Consider the following 19,585-nt stretch of genomic DNA (forward strand, 5'->3'; position numbering starts at 1 on the left):
AAGGGGAGACTCCTCCCATCATATGTCACACTCTATTACTTGGTCCATGAGGCAGCAAGCTATTCCTCTTCAGGGCCTTGCCAAAAATTATCACAGCCCATTGCCCCCTTGGCTCCTACTATGTGATGTAGAGGGAGAGGAGAAAGCTAAAAAACAATCTGGATATGGGCACCTGGGTGGCTGAGTTGGTTAAGTGTCTAACTTTTGATCTCAGCTCAGGTCTTGATCTCAGGGTCATGAATTCAAGCCCTGTGTTGGGCTCCATGCTGGGTGTGGAGCCTACTTAAAAATAAAATAAAATAAAATCTGGAGACACACACACACACACACACACACACACACACACACTAAGCTGTTGTATTAGCTATCTACTGCTGCATAATAAATTATCCCCAAACTCAACAGCTTAAAACTATAAGCATTTATTATTTAATGGTTCCTGTCAGTCAGGAGTCAAGGAATGACATAGCTGGGTCCTTTGGCCCAGGGTTCCTCCTCAGGCTGCAATAAAGGTGTTGGCAAGGACTGTGGTGTCATATCAAGGCTCATCTGGAGTAGGTTCTACTTCCAAGCTCACTCACATAACTATTGGCAGGATTTCGGTCTCTTCCTGAGACACCAGTTCTTTATCACATTTGCCTGTCATGGGGCAGCTCACAACATGGCAGCTGGCTTCTCTCAGAGCATGTGAGGGACAGAGTGAGTGAGATCCAGCAAGATGAGTCATAGTTTTTTTTTTTTTTTTTTGGTCAATGAATCTCTGAAGCAACATCTCATCATTTTACTATATTCATGTGTTAGGAACAAGTCAGCTGGTCCAGCCCACATTCAAGGGGAGAGAATTATACAAGAGCATGAATACCAGAAAGGAAAGATCATCGCGGCCATTTTAAAAGCTGCCTACCACAACTGTGGAGAATTTCCCTACTTTTCTGGTGACCATACCCTTTTAAAATCTTGAGTTCCTTATGCAATTACCAAGCAAATGCAGACAAATCTGACTTTGGATAGGCTCTCACCCTCAGACTCCTGTTTTACATTTTCTTCAGAAAAGAAATCTGGCAGCAATATAGAAGACAGATTAAAGACTTGTGGTTGGGAAAGTAAACCAAGAAACTATCGTAACAGTACTGATGAAAATAGTAAAAAGTCCAAACCAGGATGGTGGTAGGGAGCTTCTGGGGAGTATATAGATCCAGAAAAGGCGGAAAAGTAAGAATCCAAAACACCTGCTTCCAAACTGAATACAGAAAGTAGAAAGAAAGGAACAACAATGATTTAGATTCCCTGTGGATCCAGGGTAGGACTGGCATTTATGAAAAATGGGAAAACTCAGGAAGAAGTCCAGGTTTGGGGAAAAACGGTTAAATGTGATATGCTAAATTTGATGTGGGTTTTGTTTTTGTTTTTGTTTTGACTGAACTAAGTGTCTTTATCAGGGAAAGCCAGGATTACAACCGACTTAAGAGTTGGCCTTGGGGTCCTTCTTCTTGCCAAAGATGGGCATGACATTGACAAAGTTGAACTGCATCCACCGCCTGGCTCAGCCTGCCTTCTTCTTTTTCTGCTGTTTGGCCACCTTGGGAGTCTGCACTCCGACTTGGCCAGCATGAGCCAGAAAACCATGGACTTTCCTCCAAGCATGCGACCCGCTATCTCTAGGGTGGTCAGAGCTTCCGCTCCACGCTGACCCAGGGTGTCCTCAGCCTCGAGGGGCGTGCCTGCCAGGAGCACCTCTTGATCTTCTGGAGCAATCTTCTCCAGTGAGGCTACATGAGCCTTGGTCAGGGGGACATGGCTGGTCACCTCGAGGGTGTGCAGTTCCTGGGCATGGATAGAGTTGCACGTCAGTGGCTGAACTGGGGCAACCACAGCCGCTACCTTGAAGATGAAATTGGGAAAGAGCTAAATTTGAAGTTTTGTGAATGAGCAGATATAACTTGCTTAATTTTGTGCCTGTCAGTCTCAGACATGTGAAGACATAGAAAAGAGCGCCTTGGCTTACAAAATACAAAACATTCAGACAGCCGGGGAGAGTGAGGAAGCCAGGGACAGAGGTCAAGACAGGAGGTAGAGATTTATTTGCCGTCAATATAGACACTTTGAGAGAAGATAGAGTCAGAGGAAGGCTCTGAGTGGGAAGGTAGAAGAAAAAAAAGCCCTCCAATAAAACCCTACATTTGAAGTCTTCATTGAGAGCCAGTTAGCCTCTGTGCTACAGCATGGCAGAGCCGCAGGCCAGAGCGCTTCTCCACTCAGTCAGACCCTTGCCTCATGAGTGGCCTGTGATCATGACAGCCTTGACATCAATGCCACCAGCGATGCGACTGCGGCATCTGCCACAGGGAAACAAAAGGAGATGAAGAGAAGTAGAAATGCTTTATCTGAAAGAAAATCCACCGAAAGCTTGTGGTCATTACAACAAAACAAAATAGAAAAGAACGACCCTTGAAATTCAAAAACAAATCAGCAAACAAAAATGAACCCAATCAACCAAATAAACAATGAAGAGACCCTGCAAGTTGTCGTTTTGTTTTGTTTTTTCAATTTCTCAGAATTATCCTACAAAAGACAGGGTTGTTCAAAGAAGTCTGTGGAAGACATCTAGATGCCAAATGCTGCTTAACTCCTCCCTCTTTATCATCGTGTCATTATTTTCTCTCCCTCATTTTCCTGCTTGTGTCCTCACTCCTCCTCTCCCACACCCTGCGCCAGCGCCGGCAGACTGCTCCCACAGAGCAGAATTTTAAAAAATTCTAATTTTTTAAAAGATTTTATTTAATTATTCATAAGATACAGAGAGAGAGGCAGAGAGAGAAGCAGGCTGCCCACAGAACAGGCAGCCCGATGTGGGACTCAATCCCAGGACCGTGGGATCATGACCTGAGCCGAAGGTAGAGGCTTAACCAACCGGAGCCAACCAGATGCCCTCTAATTCTAATTTTTTAAAGTTAAAAAATATGGAAATTTATTGTAGGACACTTGGATAGCGTGGCTAAATGGAATGGAAAGGCCTGCAGGTCATTTTGAGAATCATCTATAATGTGAATTTTTAAATTGCTACAAGCAAGATTTTATTCACCATGATGCTTTCTTTTGTTTTCTTGTTTTCTTCTTTTTCATTTTCAGTTTTGACAAAGGATTTCTCAGTGTCTTAAGGATTTCAAATATTGAGGGTTTGATCTCGCCTCATGACAACAAGCTCAGTGTTTTTACTGCCTGACTGTACTACTTCCAGAAGGATCTTGATAACCAGCTTGATGGTCAGATTGTCCATTTATTTTTTAAAAAAAGATTATTTGGGGCGCCTGGGTGGCTCAGTGGGTTAAGGCTCTGCCTTCGGCTCCGGTCATGATCCCAGGGTCCTGGGATGGAGGCCCACATTGGGTTCTCTGCTTGGCAGGGAGTCTGCTCCCCCCCACACACCCCTGCCTGCCTCTCTGCCTACTTGTGATCTCTGTCTGTCAAATAAATAGATAAAACCTTTAAGAAAAATTATTTGTTCATTTTAGAGAGGGGTGGGGGTGAATGGAGGGAGAAGCAGAGGGAGAGAAAGAGAGAATCTTGAGTAGACTCCCTACTGAGTGCAGAGCCCATTGTAGAGTATGACCCCACAACCCCAAGATTACTACCCACACAGAACCAAGGGTCGGACACTCAACTGACTGAGGCACCCAGGCAATTCCAGATTGTTCATTTCAATGGCATTGTCAATATCTGTTTCTCCAGAAATTCACACAGTGACTTTGACACCTGGCCTATGGCATTAGCCTTCCAGGAATGATTTGTTCCGGCAGGCCCAGTCTCCTGAGGGGTAGGAATGTAAGGGTGAAGGCAGGTTGGGTTGTGGAGAGAGGGTAAGGTGAGTGAGAGGTAGCTCCTGAAGAAGGAGCTAAAGCTTAGACTCCTTTAGCAAGGAGGCCCATGGGGTCAAGACTCTTGACCTGGTCCTGGCAGCCAGCATGGAGAAAGTTTATAGGTTTTCTCTTCTCTCTGAACTCACCTATAGCAGAGTCTAACAAAGGGCAAATAAAATATTTTCTGGAAAACTATAAATATTAATAAAAGCTATTGTAGAATTCATATTGTAGGATGCTATAAAAGGAGAATACTTCACTTCCAATTTCTCCTATAAATAAGGATTGTTAGTTTAAGGAATGTTCTTTGGAAAGCTTTTCTTTTCTTAAATTTAAGTCTATGGAATATGGAAATGACTGAAAGTATTAACATAAAACTTGATGATGGATATTTTGTAGGAAATAATTCAAAATGTCAAAAGAATTTTTAGCACAGAGTTTTTAGTATAGCAAAAATGTGTTACAGAAATGTGTAAAAATGAAGCCATGGATCCATAAATCGTGGTGTATACATACAATGAAATCTTGTGCAGCTACTAAAAGAACTTCTTTCCAAGTTTTCAATGATATATGGAGTTGCCTAAGTAGAAAAGAAACACAATATACCTTAAAAGTAAGGTTAAAAAATATGTGATCAATCTACATGCATTGATATGGAACCATCTTCAAGACAGATGAGGTAGCAAGTAGAATTTTCCATTGGCACAAGATTTGTTTTACAAAAATACAGTTGACCCTTGAACAGCACATGGGTCCATTGATACCCACATTTTTTTCAATAAATACAGTACAGTAAATGCATTTTCTTTCTTATGATTTTAATAGCATTTTCTTTTCTCTAGCATATTTTATTATAAAAATACAGTATATAATATAACATACAAAATACATGTTCACTGACTGTTTATGTTATCTCTAAGGCTTCTGGTCAACAATGGGCTACTTACAAAGTTTTGGGGGAGTCAAAAGTTATGTGTCCCTAACCCTGGTATTGTTCAAGGATGCAATCTATAATTTTATTTGTCCTTAATTGCTGTAGTATCTGACTCTTATTTCCTATTACCCCTAATGGAAGAAGACATCATTTTGTCATTTCTAAGTAGACTGTCAAATGCAGCAATTTCTCAGTCAAGCAAATCAAGATATGGGATGCTAGAAATTTTCCATGGTTTCTCCTGAAAACCCAGATGTCTTCACCACTGTGCGTGCCACAGGGCCCCTGTGCATTACTTTATGCACTGAACTCTTGGGTCCAAACCTCACTGTGCATTCTACTTACTGATTGGCAAATAAGCTACATGCCTGCCATGGTTTCAAGACAATGTTAGAAATGTAACTTACTGTTTTGTTTTATTTTCCAGCTTCTCTGGTATATAATGGAACCCATACAAGGTTAGAACTATTTGGTAATGGATCCGTAAGCGACTACAGCACCAGCCCCATTAAGATGATGAGATTGGTCTTCAGCTTGAGGTTGCTAACCATGTACCAGCCCCATGGTACCTAATAATTGATTTTAACAACGCAATTTGATTATTCAACTTGATTATTCAGTTTGATTGAGAAAGAATGACTTTAGTGGTTAAGTTTCCCTTTCCAATTATGCCAGATTTACCACTGTGGAATTGCAGAAATCTCTCAGAATGATAACATTTGTCAAATGAGACAGTACAGTCATTTAGCAATCATTCACAGTATCCACTGAGTACCACGTGCAAGATAATCAAGTAGAAATTGATCATGTCTCATATTTGCACAGTACTTAAATTTTGTAGAATACACCAAACCTTTTCTTACCCAATCCTAAAAATAGGTTTGTGAAGTGAGCTTGGAAGAGATCCCCATTTTATAGATGAAGAAACAGAGGCCAGATTTGAATCTTTTGCCCTAAGTCAAACCAGTAGTAAATGGTAAAGTTGGGACTAGGACTTAGCTGATTATATTTGAGTACTGTCTCCAGCATTCCTCTCTGTCATAATTTCTATTGACTTCAAGAAGAGGCTTTGGTAGGGAAGCTGGAGAAAACCTGAGGAATGGGAAGGAGACACCTCTGGGATGGGGAGGACAAAAGAGGGCACTTTCTAAAAGGAGAGGCTAGTACAGCTGAGGCTCCTTCTTTTACCAACTTCCCAACATGGGCCAGCCCTCCATGAGTAGGTACATTTCCAGCTCAGATTCTATACCTTCTTCGATCCCTCCTACCCTTTTTTTCTGTGTCCCCGGCCACAAAAGACCCTGACCAATAGAAAAAAAGTTACAAGTTATGAGATCCCACTTGTCAAGGAACACTATAAAAATCTGTGGTGCGTTAGCCTTGGGAAGAGAGTTTTCCTCCATTTTCAGAATAACACTGTGAACCTCCCCCTCTGATCTGCAAACACAGCAGTCTCTTTAAGACCAGAGATTTCTTTGGCGTATGTTGAAAGGACAACAAAGACTAGAAAAATGAGCCCACTGATTCTGAGCAAAATCACAGCCTGAAAGTCGCAGCCTCCCTGCTAGTATTTTGTATTCTTAATGTTTGCTGTGGTGTTTGGGAATAATTCACTAAGACTTTCTAAGATTTACATAAAAACAATAGGCTTTCTGAAATCACAGGTGAGGAGTGGGTGGGAGGAAGGAGGTGATGAGAGCAAGGCTGTCCATGTAACACAGTGTAAGCCAAAAGAGAAAAGGAACGCACCTCTTCTGACTAGTTTTCTAGAGCAGCCCAACACCCAGTGTCAGCCAAGGAAAAAAAACAAAGGGATGAAAACAAAGAGACACCCATGTCTTTTACAGGAGAAAAGAGAGAAGGTAAAAATTCTGCTAAATAATTTTAAGAATATTCTGTCAGCCTGAAGAGGGAGAAGCTCTCTGTGTACAAATCATTGGGCTTATCTTCACTGAGCATGCTTGGCAGACGGTGGTTCTTCCCATGTGTCTCTCTTGGGAAAATGTTTGCACATTGGTGGTTGCCAAGCTTCATCAGCACATTGTGGTAGGTAAGCCAAAGTTGTGGGTTTAGTAGGTTGCTTGTTTGTGTATTCATTTACACTTGGCTTTGTTCTAAAAATGCTTTGAGGTGGCGGTGTCCAATAGGTCATTGTGCTTTGTGCATCGATCATATTTAGTTAGTTATTAAAAGCACAAGTGATCCTTTCAAAGGATGTCTGTGTGAATAGAGGAATACAGATTTATTATTATAACTAGACAAATAAGCCATAATGCTTTTTGATTAAACTAACAGTAGGCCTGCAGCCATTTCAGCTATCGATGAGGGTAGGACAATTTTAGTTGAAAATGATCAACAGTGTATTTGCTCCAAAGGATCTTGAAGGCCCATTGAGGCTGACCTACTCCACTGCCATACTCCTGGCAAACCCAAGAAGGGCACTCTTGTGATCCTCAGCCTCAGAGAGCTTTGGCCAAAACCAGTGCCTCTTTTACCAGAAAAACTATAGCAGAGAGGCACTAGGATGTGTCACTAGAGACTGAACAAGATGTTTATGTAATTACTGATAATTTCACTCAATCGAATTTTAATCTCAAACCAATTTGGGTTCTCTCCAAGGCTCAAGAACAAAATATTTATTATGGTAGAGTGGGAAAACAGCTACAAGAGAAGCCTCAGTCTTTAAAGAGATGAGTTTGACAGTACTGCGGTTACTTTCTAGCTAGTTCTATGGCCAGTATTATGGGCTTGGATGAGTCACTTAAACCCCCAGTACTTTAGTTTCTACATTTGAAAATGGGGTAATGAGAATACCTATCTCATCTCCTTGTTTTTTCAAATGAAATACCACTTAAAAGATGCTGAAGCACACTGTGCAAGCTTGATGCTGGCTATCATTACTATATGCTTAGTCGTGTCTTAGGCCTTATAGGTGTCAAAATGTCTCAGTCCATTCAGATTGCTACAGCAAAAGGCCGTCAACTGGGTAGGTTATATACAACAGAATTTTATTTCTCACAGTTCTGAAGGCTGGGAACTCTAAGATCACAGTGCTGGCAGATCTGGTGTCCTGATTCATAGGCACTGTGTCCTCACATGGCAGAAGGAGAGAGGGAGCTCTCTGAAGTCTTTTTCATAAGGGCACTTAATCCCATAAACGAGGGTTCCATGCTCATGACTTGATCATCCCACAGTGACCTCACTTCTTAATGCTGTCACATTAGGGAGTAGGATTTAACATATGAACATATGTTGGGGAGATACAAACATTTAGCCTATAGCACAAGATGATTAAATAGCCTTCCTTCAAGGAGCTTGTATGAGTCTGGGTTCTCCAGAGAAACAGAGCAAATAGGATATGGAAATATAGACTTATTATTTTTTTTAAATTTCCATCAGATGTTATTTTTTAAAAAACGAATACAGGTTTTGAAGTCTGGGGTAAAGATCTTTAGTTTTGGTAACATACAGCAAGTGGTTCTAAGTACACAGTAATTATTAGGTAACTAACATGAAACCACAGAACTGTAACTTTGCCACAACCACATGCACGTGGCCTTTCTGGTTGAGCACATAAAAAAAAAAAAAAAAAAAAAAAAAAAAAAAAAAAAAAAACTGGATGCCCACACCAAAACTATGCCAAGGAAATCTGTTAAGGAGTAAAGTTCTGAAGTGATGACTCACTAGAGTGCCTAGATATAGAATAGATTTATATTTAGAGAGATTTTCTGTAAGAAATTGGTATAGATATAGAGATTTACTCTAGATATAGAGAGGTTTACCATAAGAAATCTGAGAAGAAAGCAGAGAAGTATAAGACCTGAAGTCATCAGCAAGCTGGAGACCCAGGAGATCCAGTGAGATAATGTCCAGTGTGAAGCTGAGGCAAGAAGCAGGGGAAGACCAATGGCCCAGCTCAAAGACAGTCAGGTGGAGAGAAAGGACTCTTTCTTATTCAGCCCTTTATTCTGTTCAGGCCTTCAAGGGATTGGATGAGGCCCACCTTCACTGGGGAAGGTGATCTGCTTCACTTTGTCTACCACTTCAAATATTAATATCCAGAAACACCCTCACAGACATATCAGAAATAATGTTTAACCAAATACCTGGACACACCCTATGGCCCACTCATGTTGACACATAAAAGTAAGCATTAGAGCTTGCAGACTGATATGAAAGAAAGATATGTAAGTAAGTACTACAGTGGAATAAGGAAAGCGCAGAATTGGAAGAACATGCAAAGAGCTGTGAGAGTCCTGAGAAGGGGGATGCTCCTCAGTCTGGGGTGATTGGGCCAGCTTTCTAGACCTTAGAGTACTTGAACTGAGGTCTGTAGTTTGGGGAGTAGTTTTCTACATTTCCAGGAAAATAGAAGGGGCACAGGACTCTAGGCCATTACTTACCCATTTAAGCTACTAACATGCTAGTCCAAGTGATCGGTGTGTTCCCTATGCTCTCCTGTGAGCATTCTGCCTGTCCTCCTGGCTTTGATTTTTGTAACTCTGCCATCAGTTCTCCTTATAGGAGCCAATGGGGAGGACTTGAATCCGTAAGTCAGCCCATACTACACCCTGCTGTTAATTCTCCAGTAATTTGCCATCACATTTTGTAGAAAATTCAAAGTCCTAACACTACAGTGCCCCATATAATATGATCCCCATTACCTTTCCCACCTAATTTCCTGTGACTTCCCTTCTTTGTGCTGGTTTCAGCTACACAGAGACATTTCATGAGTCTGATGACCTGCTTTGACTTCAGGGTATTCGTTTCTACCCAGAACACTTCGGCACATCATCATATGGCTCTGTCTCTTACTGCATCTTTCCTTGGCTCAAAGTCAGCAACCTTCAATGGCAAAACATTTCTGTTGTCAATTTATCCTGCTTTTTTTAGTTGGTTGGTTAGTTTTGTTGTCGTTGTTTTGCACATATCTGGAAACCTTCCTGGACCAGACGATGCTTGAGTTGGATATTGAAGGATGAAAGAGCAGGTAAGAAAGGGGGAGAAGAGAATCCCAGGCCAAAGGACTGGCAGGTACAAAGGCTCAGCATCAAGAAATAGAATGTCACCTTGGAGAAAGGTAGGTGGTTTCCCTGGAGTAAAGGGTGTGGTGTGGATGAATAGGAGAAAGGAAGCTAGGGAGGAAGACAGGGCTGTCTGTGGTTACATGAATAATGGTACCCACTGGCCCTGCTGCTCTTGCCCACATTTGCCAGCAGCCCAGGCTTTGTCCTTCGTTCAGAGGAGCCAGTCTCAGATTTCATGTTTTATAGTGGCATGTCTCAACCTTTTTCTCATATTGTCACTCCACCCAAGGAGTCTATTTAAATATTTTTTTCTATACGACTCCCTATGAAACTTTAATACCACACATATGCTATGTATCTGTTTATCTGCTGTATATGCCTATCTGTGCTTTATACATAAAAATAGGATTTTCTCCTCCTGAGAGCCAGTTTTCACTTCTGTTGAGAATGTATGTTTTATAATTTTCACTGACAACATGGTTTTGTCTCTCTCTTATCTCCTATCTCTATCTCTCACACATACAGTTTCCAGGGAGCATCTGAATCCCACAGAATACCATATACGTGACAGTAATTGAGCCATCATTGCATAGTAGTAACTAAACTCACACAAAATGAGTGCTTTTTCTTTCCTCCCTTATTAATTCTTCCCCATCCCTCATCTGTAGATTCTACATCCATGCTTCTAAGTGGGCATTGGAGACTGAAACATTCCAAGGAATGTCATATATCTGATTCTTAGAGTTCTGCCTTCAGGGTTAACTCATTTATTCAGATGCTACTTATCCTCTAGTCACTCCTCTGTTTCCTTCCCAGCCAGCTGAAGGCACATGCACAGAGCATGGGAGGAAAGCAAAAAGGCCTCTGAGCAACTTGCTTGAAATACTACTCTGCAGCAAAGCTTGTTCATTTTTTTAAAAAATCAGTGTTTCCAAGTGTTGAATGTAAATATTGAATTGCTAAATTGTGCCCTTGAAACTAAAATTGCACCGTATGTTAACATTGGAATTTCAATAAAAGCTGAAAAGACAAAAAAATACAAACAAACCTAAATAAAAGGAAAGATATGCCATGTTTATTAAAAAATCAGCATTTTATACAATATGTATATTTAATATACACAATTCTATTAAGATTTATAATCTAGCTTCTAACCTCATGATTGATTTGAGGTAGCAAAATAAAAGGAGAAGACAAGGGCTGATGATAACAAGGAAAATACAGAAAAGCAGTGCAAATCCCGTTTACTAATACGAAAGCACATCAGTCTAGGGCCAGTTAGCACAGGGGCAAGTGATCCCTGGATTTTACTGGTGTTTATAAAGTTGTTCCTAAATAATCACATGACCTTTTATTTAGGAAAACAGGATAGAAATCCTATTTTCCAAAGTTTCCAACTAAGATCAGTAGAATAAAGTTCTTAGCTTAGAATAATAAAGCTTCATCTAATTGGAAAATTTAGCTACCCATAAAGACTTATTTCCATGAGGATCCTGGATAGCATCTGGTTTTAATAATTGCAGGAGCTTCACATGTAAACAGATACGTGGTGTTCAAAGGTTCCATGAGACAAAATTTAGCCTTTGCTCATTTTGAGTAATGACGTATGGGATGAGCAAATCTGAGATGAAAAAATTAAAAGGTTATTGGTTTACATGTCCAGAATTTAAAAAATATGATCCCACATCGTAAGTCGCTTTGACACTGGTCAGCACATGCTGTGATAAAAGCTGAACTAATTCCCTTGATGGGGATGATGGAAACTAAATGTGTACCGAGATTTACTTATATCAGCATAGGTAAACAAGTTACTGAGTGATGAAGCAGTGTTGCGTAGCTAGCAGAATTGTGTTCACCTTTAACACTTTATCAAGAAGAGTGTTGCCAGCAAAGATAATAAGCCATTAGGATAAACTCACTTTCACCTAATCTAATACCTGGGCTTCACTGAAGGGAAAAGAAAGCAATGCTTTACTGACATCCACAGTATGATGATCTGCACAAAGGGCTTTGGGATCAAGAATCAAACAAGATCAGTTTGTTGAATACGGCCGGGTGACGTGGATGGGGGTGGGGTGTCTACACACACTGAGTCCCCAGATTACCATTTGTAACTAGTACATCTGTTCTACTATACATCTGTTCTACCTGTATTATCAACAGAAAGATGACCATCAATTTAGTCACAAAGGTGGGCACTTTTCTCTCCCTTCTTTTCCTTTTCTTTCCTAACCAATCACCCAACCTGTCTCAATGAACTTTTCTCAGGATGGATGGAGTCAGGCAATATGAAAGTGATTAAGTTAGTTGCTCACAAAGAAACAGAATGAGAGATGTAAAAATAAAACTGAAAGCAAAGCTTTAAAAAAAAAAAAAAAACCACTTTCTTTTTTCTTTTTTTTAAATTATGCACCCCATTTCATGGCAGCATTATTTACAACAGCTAAGATATGAAAACAATGTAACATAACATAACATAACAAGGTCATATGGTGAAAGCCATGTGGGAGTGTCAGAGTCTCAAGGGAGAGTAATTGTGGGTGAAGAAAAGGAAACTGATCCAAAGGGAAAAGGCAGGGCACCAGTGGTTCTTTTCACCTACTTGCTTCCCTCCCCAGCCTCTGCAGCCTACTTAGGCGTCCTCCAGGCTATTTTCCAAACAGGAGGCTCAGGAGGCTCTCAAGAGCTCCTCTGTTTGGAGGATAGTCAAAGAAACTTGAAGGAGAGGGTATAAAAACCTTGAGTTAATACAACCAAGTTGTATTAACAAGAGGGAACCTCTCATTTATTAAAACAATTTGCCCTGTTTCCTTTATTTCTGTTTAACTGTGACAGCTTTAAAAATAAAAGCCTAGTCTTAAAATATTTTTAAATCTTGGAGAGACATTCTTGGGTAGACAATCCTTGAATTCCAAGCAGTGATTTTTTTTTTCCCCCTAAGCAGTGAATTTTAAGAGGTAACTAATTTCAAGGATTAATATTTTGAAAATGCAGAACTGGTGGCCATTATGTTCAACTTTCTTAAAACTCTGTTCTCCCTGATTTACACAATTAATTTCTGGTTCTTTCCTAGTTCCCTGACTATTCCTACCAGCTATAGGTATCATTTTATCCTTGTCAGACCCCACATCAGTGCATTCCCCATAATGGTAGCCTTGGCAACTCTTCTCCTTCTCACTCTAAATACTCTTCTCTCAGGGATGTAGCCTCATTTCATGGATTGAACTATTATCCATATTCTATAAGAATTCTATATTTTAAAAAAAGAATTCTGTATGAAAAGAAAAATTGTTTTCTAAGGAATAGTCCTTACACTAACAGTCCCCAGTTGTAAGAGAAACTGGAAATGAAATAGCCCTCTTTATGGTATTCTATGATAAGGAAATTCTATAGCAGTTCTATTTATATTTACATTTTCCCAGAAAGCATTTTACTTACCCTTTGTTTGTGCTGTAACTGAGCTCAGAGAGAACAGAGGACCTGTAAACTTTCCATCATGATGAATAACCTGCCAACATCCAGTAAACAAAAGTTACTCTTTGAGATGCATGGTAGCACAATGACATGACATCGCCATTTTGGTCTTTAGGTAGGTAAAAATCTTATTTTTAAGGTTCAGAATTCATCGATTCTTTTTTTCATCATTGAACATAAAGGTTTAACACACTTAAAATGCTGAAAGTTAAACAACTTTTTCAAAATATGTAAAAATATTAATGTACATAAATAGAAACTCAGTGGATAACCCAGGAGGGCCTAGACTTTTCTAATCTGCTCACACAGATGGCCACGATGGTGTTTTCGTTCCTGAGTTTTGGTAATTCATGGGATGGGACCCTCTAAGATCTTCCCACCTTCTGTTCCCCAGGTGATCTCTGTCGAAACTGGGCCTGTTTGTCTTGCAGGTACCGAGGGCCCTGCATCAGAGCTGAGGAAGATCAGACTCACACCTGGCTGGCTGCCAGGACCAGGTGGGGGTTCCTGTCGCCATCAGGCTCCCGGGGACTCAGAGCTGGAGCTGGAGCCCTTGCTTTTGGATCTGCCTCTCACCAACCCTGCCCTCCAACCGAGATCTAACCTCCCTCGTGCGCCCTGGCTGCCACACATGTTACTGATGCGGGAATCAGATTGGAGGTGGAAAGAGGAGGAAGGACAGAAGGTGAGGGACAAGACGGAAAGCCAAGTGAGAAGGGTAAGGAGCGTGGAGAGAGGGGGCAGGGGGAGGCGTTGGGACTAACCTGCTTCCAGAAATCTGTAGCCTTCAAATGAGCTCCTTTGAGAAATTTGTTTGAGAACTTTGAGGATGATTTTTTTAAACCACCTTTGGGTTTCTCGTCTGATTGATTGGTTCGTTTGGATTGTTGTGTGTTGGTTGGTTGGTTTTCTTTGATTTTTTTAATTGCAAGGGTTGTTTTATTTTGTTTTGCTGCCAGACTTCAGAAAGCGTTCCCTGATGTGCTAGGGGATGAAAAGTCCTCACCGAGGCTCCACCACTGCCTGTGCTTACCCTGATCCCAGCACTATGGCTTTGTTTGTTGTTTGTCTGGTTTGCCATGTCTCTTGTTAATTTAAACCACCCGGACGGAGGGCAAGGACAGGTCTCTTTTGTTTTAACAGCATACATTCACCAGAAAATAATCTTTTCTACATGTAGAATCCTACACATGGAAATTCTCAAGACACAGTATGTCAAGAGTGAGAGGAAGGTACAAAATACATGTTCACTGTCTTTTCTGACAATTCTTGTGTACATGTGGGTATAATTGTGGCTCAATAAAAGATGTGCTCAAATTATCTCTCTTTGGTCCTCCCTTTGAAATACTCCCTAATTGATAACACATTTGCTCAGCCACTCTAGTAGGTAGTTACTACTTAAAAACTGGAGAATTTTTGAGAGTTAGCAGAACATCTGGGAACTGTGAAAACTGGTTTTGGCTGAACTTCTCTTTGTTTTTGTTCCAGAGGCTTTTTTTTTTTTTTTTTGTAATGTTTTGTTTTGTTTTTTGTTTATACAATTACAGTTGCATTCATCTTCTACCAAACCTCAATATCAAGGAATTTTACCCGTAGCACTCTTACATTTTTCTCACAGAATCCTAAAAATCTAAACATTGATCTTTCCTATTTGTCTCCAGCCCATATCTGAGTCCTGGCATTTATTATTTTCTTCTGCTATAACATTTTAATCCATTCATAACTGTGCTTATATCTATGACTCGGGGATTTCAGATCACCTTTAATTCACTCATTCATTCATTCATTCATTCATTCATGTGTTCAACAAATATTTACTGAGTTCCCTTGGAACCACTAGAGATAAAAGATAAATAATGGTTCCTGCCCTCAGGAAATTTACTTTGAGGAAATAGTCAAATAAACAGTCCATTACAATATAATGCCATAGTGCTATGTATTCATACAAGTCGTTTCTGAGCTCCTACTCCGTTCCAGCACTGTGCAAAGCAGACATTACAAATAAGTTGCTGTATAGAAGGAATATTTAATGGGGGAAAGGGAGGTCTTCCAGAAGAGGTGATCCCAAGTTTGGTCCTGAATGACGAAGAGGCTATAACCAGTGAAGTCAGAATAGGGAGGGATTATTACGTTCAAAGCAGAAGCAGTAGCACCTGAAAAGTTTTTGCAGTAAGACTGATCTGCCAAGGGCATTGCAAGCTCTCAGCTGCGGCCAGGAACTGAGTGTTATAGTAGCACTTATCAAACATATGTCGCATGAAGGAGTGGAGAAGAAAATTGCAGTAGAAGCAAGGAGAAATGGGATCTTAAGCCTTTTAAGTCATGCTAAGGAGTTTGGACTTCATCTTGACAATTATAGGAGACTATGGACAAGAATGTTAGGATGGATGGGGTTGAGAATGGGGGTACAAAATAGATGTGATCAGACTTGTATTCTAAGTTTAATTTACTTTTGTCTTATCATCAATTTTGATACAGGCAAGAGTGAAGGCAGGGAGCCTAGGAATGAGGCTATTGCTGTAATCTAGATCTCAGTAACCCAAAATGTGGTCCTGGAACAACAGCATCTTCTACATCACCCAGGAGCTTGTTATAAATACAGAATCTTGGGGCACACCAAGACTGAGTCAGAGTTTGCCTTTCAATAAGTTCACTTGGTGATTTGAGATTTAGAGAGAGAGCTGGTACTGATCTCTTGGGCCTGTACTTTAAAAAATTGATTTGAAATCTATTCATAGAAGTAATAAAATTGTTATATAGCTAATCTCTGCTCTGAAAACTACAGCCAGGGGAATGCTTAGAATTATAACATAGGACATATTATGGAACCAAAGACATCTGCTCAGTAGGGTAGCACTTTTTAGATTACATCCTACCACAAAACTTCTCTCTTTATGGCAACATATCAAAGACTGAAATAACACTATCTTAGTTTAGGTTAGCATGAGTCTAGCAGATCAGAAAGGGAGAAAAGAAAGGAGATTGCCTGAAAAAGAGAGAAACAGACAGAGAGACCAAAGACTTTTTCAAGTCATGGCTCTAGCCACCACTTGGTAGAGCTCGTTGGAGGAAAAATGAACTTCTTTATACACAAAAACAAAATTTTTTAAAGATTTTACTTATTTAAGGGAGAGAGAGTGACCACGAGCAGGACTAGGGGCAGAGAAAGAGGGAGAAGCAGACTCTCCTGCTGAGCAGGGAGCCTGACGCTGGATCTCAGGACTGTGGCATCATGCCCCGAGCGGAAGGCAAACATCTGCTTAATCTGCTGAGCCACCCAGACACCCCTACAATGATTCTAAACCTAAGTAAATTTTCCTTGAAAGTGTAAGGGAAGGACGCCTGGGTGGCTCAGTTGGTTAAGCGGCTGCCTCGGCTCAGGTCACGATCCCAGCGTCCCGGAATCCAGTCCCACATTGGGCTCCTTGCTTGGCAGGGAGCCTGCTTCTCCCTCTGGCTCTGCCTGCCACTCTGTCTGTGCTCACTCTCTCTGACAAATAAATAAATAAAATCTTATAAAAAAAAAAAAAGGAAAGAAAGAAAGTGTAAGGGAATCGATAAGCTACCTGCCAATTTTGAATGCCGACTAGGTGCCAGTCACTACCTAGTCACTTTATTTCATCTCACTGATTTTTCACAATATCATAAGGTAAGTATTTCCCTTCGCCCTCTTTAAGTTAAGGGGATTGAATAACATCAATGTGAAGGTGTTTGCCGGAGGCAGATGAGCCGACTGGAACTTCAACAGGGAATTTCAACCCAGTCTGTCCAGGCTTTTCCTATCATGCTGTGTGTGTTGCCTTTTAAAAACAGACAACTCTTTACATTTGACAGAAATCCTCATAAGGAATCAACGTTTCAGCACAAAGTGGGACATAAACACCCTGTACAGAGATACACAACCAGCTCAAGAAAAGAAGGGGATACAGACCAGAAAAAGTCAGAAACATTCCCTTCACCACAGAGCAAAGAATTCACCAGTTCCCTAGAGTGAGGATTAGAAAAGTTAACACCAGACCAATAATGTATTTGTATTTATATTCATACATATTATTGTATTGTATTAGCTACATGTCTGCATGTTGCTATCATTCATTATTATACATTCAGTTATGTTCAACATTTCCTTTTATTGTCTTTGTATTGTCGACATAATACAAGGCCTTTAATTTAATTAAATGAGGTGAACGTAATTGACAATTAGAGTCAGGAGTTTGGAACGAAGTGGAAACAGAAGGATGTCTTAGTAAGGCTAATGCTTGGCTGTGCCAGAGGTTACATACAAATTCACTCACATGTTGAACACATTTTAAGGCAAGGCATTGGGGAAGACACAAAAATCAATAAACTATGAGTTTTGCCATCAAGCTTCTAGCAATCTAGGATGGGAGACTCAACATATTTAGTAATAAAAATAGTAAGAGACTATGTTAGGTTCCATATGTGGAGCAGAGATAAAATGAGCTAGAAAAGGGAGAATTTCCATGATAATGGCTGTGTAACAAATTATCCTGAGACGTGACATTGTTAAATACCCATTTATTATTCTGTGGGTCAGGAAATAAGACAGGGCGTAGCAGGGGACAGTTTGTCTCTACTTCATGATGTCTGGGGCTTCAGTTGGGATGGCTCCAAGCTTAGGGGCTCAAATCAACTGAAGATTCATTTGTTTGCAAGTCTGGCTGGGAACGCTTGCCTAGACTCAGAAGGCTGGTGTGCTAGAACAGCTGGACTTCTCAGGCATCTCACTGTGTTTTTCTGGTCCCTCTACCGGCCTCTCTGTCTTGGCCTGTGTGTTGAGAGAGAGCAGCATGTGCAAGCTGTTATTTTTTAATTCTAATCTAGCCTTACTTAAAAGTCACTTCTACCACATTATTTGCTGGAATCAATTCACTAGGGCTAGCCCATATTTCAAAGGGAAAAGCATTAGACTCCACCTTTTGTGGGAGAGTCAAAGGGTTTGTGGGCATGTTCCAAAAACACCACACCAAACACCACACCAAAGGATTCATGAAAGCACTGCCCTTTGAACGGGCTATTGAAAGATGAATGGAATTCGAAAGAGAAAGATAAGGTAAGTGGAAGTCAACACTGGGATCTGCATCAGCAAGTTAAACCTTGCAAGAACTAACAGACTGCTAAGGCTAGTGCAACGGAAGTACAGGAAAATGAGCCTGAAAACGTAAATGGGGCTCAAGGTGTGGCAGGGGTTAAGTGCCAAGCTCAGGAGCACGGATTTGATTCAGCTGGGAATGGAAAGCTATTGTAGTTGTGGTTTTCAACCTCAGCCCCCATTAGAATCATCTGGGGAGCCTTAAAAATACCAATGCCCGGATCCCACCCCGAAGATTCTAATTTAGTTGTTTTGGAATATCCCCTAAGTGCCAGCACTTTGAAAGCTTCCCAGGTGATTCTTCTGTCAGCCAAGGTTGAGAACCAGGGCCCTGAAGGAGTCTGAGGAGACAAGTGAAATGATCAAAAATCAGTTTGCGTGCTCTCTCTGGGAACCAGTAAGTAGTTTACAGCAAGTCTGTGTTTGTTTGCCTGTGTTCTACAGAGCCAGACTTATGGCTGTTTGAATGGGGTGACATGGGGTCAATAATCCTGACTCCATTAAAAGCTGGGCTACTCCTTTTTACCACTTAACATTATAGTTTTAATGTAATCTTTAAGGAAAGGAACAAAACAACCCTATTGCTCTGTTACCTGTCTCCAAAAAGCCAGGCCTCCTGAGGAGCTGCTGCTCAGGCACCGGGACACTGGCAGGTCTGATTTAGCTCTGAAAAATGTAGTTCTTAGTCAATAATTTTTATACCAACACTTGTATCTGCTCATGCCATGGAAATGCCAGGGTTGCCAAGTTTTAGGACTTCTAATCTCCTCAAGCATTTTTAAAAGGACGTCAGAATCCTCATCTTTCCCTACCTATCTCCTGGCCATCTAGCCCTGCATTCTCAGAATGAAGGTAGGTGTTTGTCCGAAGTACCCATGGCAGAGATAACTACTGTCATAAAATGAGTTTATTCCCAACAGATATGTCGATTGGAAATTTGATAGATGGAAACTATGGATATTGAATTGTCAAACCATTGGTGTCACCTTGGGTCATCTGAGTATTCAATATCTTAGAGGAACAAAGAAATCATTTCATACCTTATATATGATATATCAGTTTGTGTTGAATATACATTCAACTACATAATTATATTTATTGTTCCCTGATTCCACAAGGGGACATCTTATTATCCCCACTTCACAGGTGAGCAAATGATATTTAGAGGAATCGTGACTTG

General features: G+C 40.6%; 1 pseudogene; it reads right to left on the reverse strand.

Moving 5' to 3' along the window:
- Window positions 1–1,462: 1,462 nt before the first annotated feature.
- LOC132016273 (ubiquitin-like FUBI-ribosomal protein eS30 fusion protein) overlaps window positions 1,463–19,585 on the reverse strand; it is a 52,717-nt pseudogene continuing 34,594 nt past the window's right edge.

The sequence above is a fragment of the Mustela nigripes genome, chromosome 4 (assembly GCF_022355385.1).
Source record: "Mustela nigripes isolate SB6536 chromosome 4, MUSNIG.SB6536, whole genome shotgun sequence".
Taxonomy (NCBI): Eukaryota; Metazoa; Chordata; class Mammalia; order Carnivora; family Mustelidae; genus Mustela; species Mustela nigripes.